Source organism: Rhodnius prolixus, unplaced genomic scaffold (assembly GCF_049639745.1).
Source record: "Rhodnius prolixus isolate KJV_2025 unplaced genomic scaffold, Rpr scaffold_6, whole genome shotgun sequence".
Lineage (NCBI taxonomy): Eukaryota > Metazoa > Arthropoda > Insecta > Hemiptera > Reduviidae > Rhodnius > Rhodnius prolixus.
In genome coordinates, this window is record NW_027411634.1 from 26,430,786 (window position 1) to 26,441,502 (window position 10,717).

At 31.9% G+C, this 10,717-nt stretch overlaps 1 long non-coding RNA gene across 2 annotated transcripts; it reads right to left on the bottom strand.

The window, feature by feature from the left end:
• Positions 1-4,857: 4,857 nt before the first annotated feature.
• LOC141460875 (uncharacterized) lies at positions 4,858-8,531 on the bottom strand. 2 transcript variants are annotated; one of them, XR_012462411.1, is made up of 3 exons: positions 8,456-8,531; positions 7,277-8,074; positions 4,858-7,178 (listed from the first exon to the last, which is right to left on the bottom strand). It is a non-coding gene; the product is annotated as an uncharacterized lncRNA (long non-coding RNA). The 2 variants fall into 2 exon arrangements; XR_012462410.1 differs by having other exon boundaries at positions 7,267-8,074.
• Positions 8,532-10,717: the final 2,186 nt, after the last annotated feature.

Genomic DNA, 10,717 nt, shown 5'->3' on the forward strand with positions numbered 1-10,717 from the left:
TTTAAATTGGGGATCTTCCACTTTACAAAGCCACGCTCTTGATCACTAGGCCAACACCCTGGCAAGATATTCTTACCATAATCATAGTTCAAGAAGTCTTGCATACTGGGTGCATTAAAATGGTGATGATTGCTTTTATTTGATGATAAAACAAATTTATCCTGATTCAATCACAACCATTACATGACACTACACGTTTTTAAAATCTTCAATTATTATTATTAAATGGATCACCCTGTATAAGACGTCTTACAGAGAGTAGGAGACTCTATCTCAACAAGAGGGGGTTTAGTGGTCAGAAAAGAATTAAAATTATTGAATCTTACTAATTACTATTAAAAATTGCCAAAATTTAATCTTTTTTACTAATAAAGGAATTTGAGAACCATATGTGTGAAACATTTTAATGAAAGTTATCAAAAAATGCCCATTATAATCCACTAACGTAGCAATTTTTACTAGATTACGTAATTATATACCATCTTGATAAAAGATTTTCCCACTAATATAAAAAAAGTCATTCATGTTAATGCTCCAATTGTCAGACTGGCTGATAACAACTCACAATACATTTTCCATTTAATGGCAATACATGAATATGTATAGAAAAGTGTGTTATTCAGTGGGTGGAAAAGGAACAAAATGGGATTTTGTGACAGACGACGAAAAGGGTCATTTCTTTTCCACTCGTTATTTCCGTTCCTCATTCTACACTCGTTTCCACCATAGTGTTGGGAAAAAAGACTCCTGTCCCAACATTCGGTTACGCTAGGAGCGTGAAAAAAGAATACCATATTGTACACATTTTCCGACAGGAATGAATAAAAATTTACATTTAGAACTTATCTTTCAGCTGGGTAATCTTTCATTGGTAAAAGTTCTTTTAATAATTGATTTCTTATAGAAGTTTCAAGTCAGTTTTCACTTACACTCACGTAATTGTGCAGATTATAGATTTTGAATGTTTCACAAATAATGAACTTATTGAAGACACCTGAATACGTAAAAAAGGGGGTTTGTTATAACGTCTTGTGTGTATCCTTCTATGGTACCCCTCACAGAAGGAGAATAAAATCTCTTTGTGAGCTGATACTTTGTACATGTGTTGCATATCTAATATATATCTAATCTTTATATTCAAGTTACAAATGCCTACTGGCTGTTATAAAGTATTCTTCACCCCTTTCTTAGCGATAACTTTTGATACAAATTTAAATATGGCTTTGGTACTTTATTTTTATTGAGCCTAAATTAGATTTAACCATACTGCTGCACAATAGAGTTGAATTCAAAATATTAATGATAGTTTCACTTTCTTTGATTATCTTGGTCGCCTTACTTCTCTTAGATGCTGCAAATTCTTTCTGTATTGAATTGAACAGATCTGCCCAGGTTGCTGACTGATTCTAAAGCACATTTTTTCTTCGCAATGCTGTCTTGTAAGTTGTCAGTAAAAGTAGTAAGTTTTTTTCAGAGTAATTTGGTTGCCAATTATTTTCACTTTCCGCCATCTTTCTGTATCCTTGTGTGAGTTTGGGTGGGTGTGTATTCCCCGTAAATCAAAAACAAAGAATTGCAGAAAATTATAATATGATATTTCGTTTAAGCGCCATCAGGGGGTCTGATGAAATTGGGACTTTTTGTCTTGGTAAGTGGGAAGGATTTACTGGCTGTCCAATTTTTTTTCAAGCTTTATCGTATTCAAATCATTTCTTAATTAAAACTGACCGGTAGGACTGTTGAATAAGGGTTAACAGTTAAAGAAGTGGAAAACAATGTTGACATAAAGAAATCTTAAATAAATAAATGGGTATAACAATGTACAAAGTACAAAAAGTACAAAAGAAAAAAATGGTAATTATATGCATAAATGAAATATTTAAAAAAATATACTCGTATATGTACATATATTGAAAAAACAATTACTAAAATAGTAAAAGATGTTTTTAAAAGGGACTTTATTAATAAATAAAATTTGTTTTAAAATAAAAATAATTTGCGTATAAAACGCAACAAGTATAAGTCTGAGTTGTACTATTGGGCCGGTATGTTACACACCTTAGTGAAAATTAGTTTAGTTAGAAAAGCTGATTTCTCTTCACAAGCTCAGCTGCAATACCATCTCTACGCTGGTGGTTATAAATTGATTAGCAAAAGCTCCCCGATATAACCGTCTGTAGAATTCAGCTGCTAAGCTTTTAATGTCTACTCCTCTTGTTGTTCGTTATCCATTTATATAGTTTGTAATTTTGTTATAAGTTACTTACCCGGAGTTATTACTTCGGTGGCTTTTTTACAGTCTCTGTTCTTTTTTCAATAAGATATTTTACTAGTTTCCGATTGTAATCTTCAACATCTTTACAGCTTTGCACTATGTTTAAAATTCAGATTATCTCTTTTGGTGTTTAAAAATAGTCACTTTGTTTTTTTATTGGGTCTATTGTTTCATCTATTTAAGAGCAACCATCATACGAGTAATATCAATATATGTATTTATTTATTATTCATTCTTTGCAAAACGATAAACCAAAAGTCTGTAGTTTACACGGTTTCCTTTCTTGGTAAAAAGTTGCTAAACCGAAAGGTCAATCAATATTTATTTATTGTATTCAGCTACAGCTGGTTACAAGAGTAGTGTTTATATATGTATTACATAGAGAAATAGTAAACAATAACAATTGAGTATAATTCAGATATGAACTATAACATATTACAAATATTAAACCGTTACTCTTATTTGAAAAGACAAATAATTGTTGTTGTATTGTGGAGTTTATAATAGTAATAATTACCAGTATCAGTCATTAATTACACATCATACCTTATCCATTTGTTCATTCACATGCTGGTTTCTTAAAGTGAGTATGCCAGAAAATATGTTATATATTTTATAGACATCTTGTGTAATTTGTCTGGATAAAATTATTCTTATTTTTTCACAGTTAGGACCGGTCAATGGGATGGAAAGTTGTTTATTACTTACATTGTATTTAGGGCAATGCAGTAGTAGATGTACTACATCCTCTGGGGCATCAAGTTCGCAAGCGGGACATTTTCGATCACTGAAAATTACTACACTATTTTTCTTCATTGAAAATTTCATTATGTGTTTTCAATCCAATTGTAATTGTCAGATTACCCTGAATGAGAGATCTTTTTATGAAAAATATGGCCAAACCGAAAGGTACCTTCACATTATTACCATTAACTGCAGTCATTCTTATCTCTTAATAGGAGAATTTAAAATGGTAACCAAATAACAGAACAGAATTTATTAAAAAACTAGGTTTACAAGAGAGCAGATCTGCAGTTGTATGTTCTTATCAGTAAATCTACTTAAGTACTGTCTTTAAACTTGAACCATTATATTTAAATATTTATTTTGTTTACTTGTAATTACTTTTTATCAAGAAGCCTCAACTTTTTAATGTTCACTTTTCTTTTTTTGTAATGGTTAAAGAATAACAAAATGTTTAAAGAAATAAAAATGTTGGCAATACAACACACACGAGTATACTTTATATGCTGCCTAAGAAAAGTAACATATGTTGTTCTGTAGAGAGAAGAAAATGGACCTGAAGGATTGTAGGGAAATGGAAGAGATTATTCTGTACCCTGAGGGAGCCCAAAGAGACTGATATAGTTCTTTACAGGTTCCCTATATCTCTCTCTCTTTTATTGTAAAGTTGATCCTCCATTCTTTTGCAATAAAGACGATCTATCTCCTTGAATTCGGCTTTTGAAAACGCCTGCCTTTACTAAGCCTATAATGTTATCTTATTTTACGAGTATGTTATCTACAATTTTGTTTTTTATTGAACTCTAACACTGCATTTACAATGGTTGTGTTCTTTGTTATAAAATTGCAGGTAACTAAGAAGTCATTCTGTCTAGGAAAGGAATAAATTAATTATTACTTTTTTCCTTTTTTACAGAATTTTGTTACAAACTTTCTGTTTGCCTCCTTCACATTATTTTTTTTTTTTTCCTCTGCACTTACTACTATTTTATAAGACTATTTGTATTCGCACAATTACTGCAAAATTATGTACAATATAATCGTACTAGAATGAGAACCCTTTGGGACGAAAAGGGACATGACAGCAATCAGTTAAATGGTTGATATTGATTACTGGGTTGGGCTAGTTACTTCGGCAGGAATATTGAAAACCTAGTAGCCGTGGACCATTATATGACGTCAGTGTTTCGTAACTAATGGTAAAAAATTGTTTTTTTGATCCCTCCCCAAAAAGAAACCAACCCCTAGGAGAAGAGTTGTAAAAGGAAGAAGAAGCAGTAGATCTAATGATGAAGCACCATCTTGTACTGACAACGCCAGTCGCCCATCTACTCCAGAAACAACTCACTTGGATTATTGGCTAAACACTTCTGATAGAACGAAGGCTCTGAAGATTTTGAAAAAACATATAACATCAAGTTAAGGTAGTGAAACGGGATAGCAGTTAATTAATTAGGATACTGCCTCTGATATAGAGCGTCTCGGAATGTCAACGGATTTACTTACATACAAGTATATACTATTTATTATGGTCTATATGACCTCAGTTGGCATACACTAAAATATCTTCTACATAAAGTTCTGTTAGCAGGGACAAGATTGTTTGCACAATTAAGAACTTCAGCTCAATACAGTATTTCATTAAATATAATAATGCTTAAATGCTTTTCTTTTTTATTTTTGGAAATACATAATTAATCCTAAACTTTTTTGTCAATTTTGTGATTTGAAAATGTATGAACGAACATATGCCTCAGATATTGTGTATATAGACAGAAGTATTTAGAAAGATGCTCTTCTTTGAGAATCAAATGGCAACATTATTATGAACTGTTTTTATTTACCTCAAAGAATGTCTGAAAAGAAGAGCCCAACTTTATTTATTTCATTGTACTTTATTTATTCAATGTTATCAAACACTTTATCCAATTTCATTTCTTTTATTAGTATTTAGGTAATGAAAGTTTCATTTATACTTATCGTGTAGTAACTTTATTTATTTTTTTTTGCATATGTGCTTTTCTGTTCTGTTTTTGGAAGTATTAATTTCTTTTTGTATTCAAGAGCTCAATTATTTGTATGTGATTTCACAAAATAAGTAAATAAATAACTAAGGTTTATTTTAAAAAACAAAAAAATGAATTATACGACAAAAACCTGTTATGAAAAACTTTTTTGCAATCTTCTTTTAAGACTTGAAAGAACAATTTAAATTCAAAGACACTTTCAAAAACATGAAAGGCTATCAGACGATTGATCTAATATAACTTTTTAAAAGCTATCTGGACGTGTAGAATTGATTTATGGGGTTCAACCATACGCACCAATCTCTAAAGAATTGCAATCTCTACAATCTAAAATACTTCGAACCTCCATTTTATGTCTTTAACTGGACTATACATATTGATCTTAACTTTCCTTTTGCTATCCAACTCGCTAAAACCCGATATATCCTATTCCGCTTCAATTTTAAATCCTTTAGTTCACATTCTTTCTTGCAGAATTCTTCGTGAAAAGCCGTCTAGACCTCTTGGAAAACAGTAGCGCCTAGTTAACTATCTCCACTCTAGTGAAGAGAGAGGTTACTGGTTCAGTGGATAACTCGTAAGTGTTCACTTAATTGTTGTTACCATTGTTACTTATAGCGCTAATTAATACTGATCGTCGCTAAAATAAATGAAAGAGAAACAATTTAAAAAAATGATTTGCAAGATAGGGTTTTTCTACTCAAGTGGCATTTAGTATTGGCCTGTTTCACATAACGAGGCTTAAATGAGTGGCTAAAATTCCAATTTTGGGGAAAACAGAATGACCAAAAGTTTCTGAAATTTCCTGATTTTATTTATTTATTTTAGTTTTCCGCGATTTCCCCCCAAACTGAACACTTTTAACTATTTTTTTTCTCCTCTACACTAATTATTTATCAGTTTTCAGAAATTATTTCAGTTCATAAAATATTTTGTAAATCTTTAACCTGAATTCCTTCGAACTGATTTTTTTAGCGCCCTCCAAAAGTTGACGTTCTAAACGGTCGCCCCATCATTTACACAACCCTGCTTGTGACCCGATGAGATGTTGTAAAACATTAGAATTTCAAATTATTTTAGACTCACTTTACAAGAACTAACCATTAAACCCCATCACTTGTTTATTGACTTAACGAGTCCAATGAGTTGGTTTTGTAATTCAAAAGAGAATTTCAGCCTGCATTTAAACGTTCAACCCGGTTTTTGTGAATAAAAATACTTATTTGTTCCTTTCAAGTGCATCACTAATTACATGTTGTCTTCAAATGATTTTTTTTTTTAAAGATATAATTGGCAATGGCTTAAAATGTATTTGTAGTGTGAATAATAGTTCTTTTAACTATTGCTCTTTTTTAAAACTGTTCACTTTAACTAACTGCTTGTTTTCTTTAATAATAAGCTGTATTTGTTTTCGTCTACCTTCCGTTTTTAAGTTTATGAGAAGAATTTTCTCTCTGGCAAATATATCTCAAATTGAATCTATGAAAATTGTACTTGCACATTTGGCCCTCAAATTGATTATTCAATATGTAATTTTAGGAAACCGAGAAAAGATATTGTTTGCCCCAAATACCACTTGGCTAAGGATCCACTCCTTTACAATATACTGGAATAATATTGAAGAATTCAAAACATTTCCGACTTTGTGCAGGCTCCTTTAAAGATAAGAATATTTATCTGTAATAAGAATTTTATTAACAATTTGTGATTCTATTTAATTTGCTCTTAGTATTTATTGATCATTCTTACATTATGTTTACTCTTATTTGTTTTGATTTTGTCTTTTCTTCTTTTCTTAGTTACATTTTTTTTTTCATTTATTTTGATTTGTAATACTTGAGTGCACTAGCTGCAATGTCACTTGCACTCCCTGTAAGAGCCTTTAATAGATGAAAAAATCATTCTCAGTAAGTTTGCAAAAAGAAGTCTGTTTGTCTTCGTACTCCAACTAAATTATCTTTCTTCTGATTTATGCCCTCCCTTCATATTTTGGTCGGCCAGCGACCTGGTAGAATGAGCTATGCTCTTTTAGTGCTAATTTGGCGATCTGCTTTGATTTGGGAGATGACTTGAAGGCAAGCAGTATTACCTTAATTCTTGCTAAAGGAGCTTTGCTTCTTTTTGCCTCTTCCCTAAACAAAAGAACATTAATTTTAAACTTCTAGCATTAACTGATAAAATTGTGTTATGGTAAGAAAAACAATATTTCTAGAATGATACCATTATTTACTTTTAGCGATGTGTAACTAATAGTTCTAAATTTTTTTTTTTTTTTATTCAGGGTTCTCCACAACTCGTGGTTCCCTTCAGCCATCGCGAGTAAATGCCTTCTTCCAAGTGACACGATCCTCTGCCTGTTCCTCCGACAGACCATATCCTGCCATCATCTCCTTCACCTGGTCCTTCCACCCACTTCTGGGGCCTTCCTCTGTTCCATCACCACCTTAGGCAATCTCTCGGGACCCATCCTCCTTACATGTCCATACCAAGTGAGTGCCTTAGCCTCTCTAATCTCCAGGACGTTTCTCTCTACTCCCATCCTTTCCCTGATATCAACATTCCTCACTTTGTCACAACTCGAACATCCTGCAGATCTTCTCCAAAAAAAAATCCATTTCTACTGCTAGGAGTATCTTGCGCTGTCTTCTGTTAAAGACTCATGTTTCTGCGGCATACAATAGGATACTTTGGAGAATCGATGTAAAGATTAGCCTCTTGGTTCTGGGTAGCAAATTTCCGCTCCATAGCACTGGGTTCAATAGGCCTATTACTTTTTTTCCCCCTCTGATTCTTCTTTCTACTTCCTGGTGGGAGGAACCATCCTTTTCTACTATTGACCCAAGGTACTTAAAATGATCCACTCTTTTAATGCGTCTACCTTCTGTTTCTATGGTACTTGCATTCGAAGAGGATAGGTGCTCTGTCTTGTCAAAATTTATACCCAGTCCCCATTCAGCATAATTCTCCATCAACTTCCTCAGCATATAGCACGCATCATCTTCATCTTCCGCAATAATCACCTGGTCGTCTGCGAACAGAAGATTAGAAATGTACAGATTATCAGTAATCCTCATTCCCATTCTCCTACACTTCTCATTCCATCCTCTGAGAGCAACGTCAAGGTATATTTTAAAAAGGGTGGGCGACATACAGCATCCCTAGATTAGTCCATTTGATGTGGCGAATGGCCGGGAAAGGGTTGAGGATTATCATACATCTCATCATAAATTTCATCTGAGCTTTATTATTGCAATCACTTGTCTAAATATTTATATACATACACTGTCTATTCTATTTGCTTTGGAAAAGAGGCTGTAATAATCGATATACCTTCTTAATAATAGTATTTAAAAGTTGAAATTTAAAATAAACTTTAATAATTTAAAATATTTCATTAAGATGTACTTACTTTCTTGAAAGCTTTTCTTTGTTAAACAAGATTAATGGTAACTTTTCTGGGGCCAACACAGTTTTTAGGTCGTTTATGTTGCTAAGTAACACGAGCAGATTTCTAAAAAGTAGTTCTTTTTCCTTAATATCGTTTGCTACTTTCTGGCTTATGAATGTTCACTTTAAAAACCAAATTAATAAGCTTTTAGCTAGTAATGGTAGTTCCAGTGGATTAGCTGGACTCCTTCCCACCCGGAGATCATGGTTCACTCAGAACACCCAAGTTAAGGGAATACTAGGTCTATTCCATCTTTTTCTACAACTAATGATACAAAAAGCCGCAGTTGATGTTACAAAGCAATGTTAATTAAGAATTTATATGCCATACAAAAATGGATATCATTTTTGATATTAAGGATATCATATCGGCAGTTTAAGCTAATGAATCTTAGAAACTAATACAGTATTTAAATAATAAAATTGTAACAATATGACGCTAACTACACATCTACAGATCAGAACGATAACCATTATCGTTAGGTTCAAGTTCAACGTTGATAATGTTCAAAAGCTTTTCAAAGCACTTATCATTCATTGGTTACCAGGCGACATTAACTTAATGGACTTCCTGATGTGCATTAACGTTAGCTACGTTACACAATGCAAAAGACGTTATTTATAAATGCATCCTTTGTAGTAAATTTGTAATAACATTTTCCAAATTATTTAAATTATTTTTATAAAATGATTTCCACTAAGCACCCGGAAAAAAGTCTGGCAATAAGATCAAAATAAATAAAAAGGTATCCTTCATTGCTGCTATCTCCTACTCCTCATAAAAGAGAAGAAGATATTGGAATTGTGTTTTTAGCAAGTGATATTTAATAAAACTGCGTGAAATAATTAAAAAATATCAAAGAAGAGGTGAATATATTTGCTAATTATTGGTGGATTCACAAGTAGGAGACACTCAATCATTACACTGAAACTACTTAGCCCACCCCCATTACTTAATTGGACTAGAGACTTGTTACAATCACTGAAGTTTTTACGTATCGAGCCTGACAAAATTTACTAACTTCTTCTTTATCTTTTAATTTTATCTTCCTCTTTATGAGGAGTAGGAGATAGCAGCAATGAAGGATACCTTTTTATTTATTTTGATCTTATTGCCAGACTTTTTTCCGGGTGCTTAGTGGAAATCATTTTATAAAAATAATTTAAATAATTTGGAAAATGGTATTACAAATTTACTACAAAGGATGCATTTATAAATAACGTCTTTTGCATTGTGTAACGTCGCTAACGTTAATGCACATCAGGAAGGCCATTAAGTCCAAAATTAGTCATTAAAAATTAATTAAGTTGCTTACTATGGGCATCCAAAAATCGATAAATAAAATATAAAGTATATTTACCTGGTTGTTGTTACTTAAACTCGTATTGTTAATTTTATTCTACCAATATTTCCAGTTTTCAGACTGCTCAAATGAATCACATGTAAACAACATTTTACTTAGTTAAAAAAAAAAAAAGAAAAAAAAGATATCCCCAAAATTATTAAAATTCCAATTAAAATTTTGAGATTGACCAGATTTGCTGAACAACAGTATTAAAACTGTCCGGTAGGACAGTTGTATAAGGGTTGATCGTCAAAAACTGCACGAAAAAGCGTAACGTTGAAAAACACCCAACTTTGACAATTTTTTTCTCTTTTTCTATAAAAGATAAAATTCTCAAATTTTCTTTATAATATAGGGCGAATCCTCCTTTATAAATAATATAAACAGAATTGTCTTATAAAATTGATAAACTTAGACTATACAGGGTGTTCAGCATAAGACTACGGTAACTTCGGGAGGCGATTCTGGGCATCATTCGCAACAAAAAATTTCATATAAACTATGGCTCGATTCGGCTCCGTTTTATAGATATTTTTAATTTTATGTTTTTTCAAGGTACTACTACTTTTTAGCAATAAGTTGTCTATATTTCTCAAATTATTAAGGCTACAGCTATTTTAATAAGCTCATTAGAAAGAAGGTTAAATTTCCTTTAATATAAGCTAATTTGTATTCCAAAATAATAATATTAAGTATTTTACTTTGTGGCCCAAACATAAGAAATAGCAAGTTTCTAATTTTTTCCAAAAACTTTGACTTCATTTTACTCAAAAACATTTTATATGAAAAAACTGTGCACTATTCAGGAAAAACATCTACATACGATCACCTTTCGAACGGTATACAATAATTGGGGTTATGTTATAAATTGATGCAGG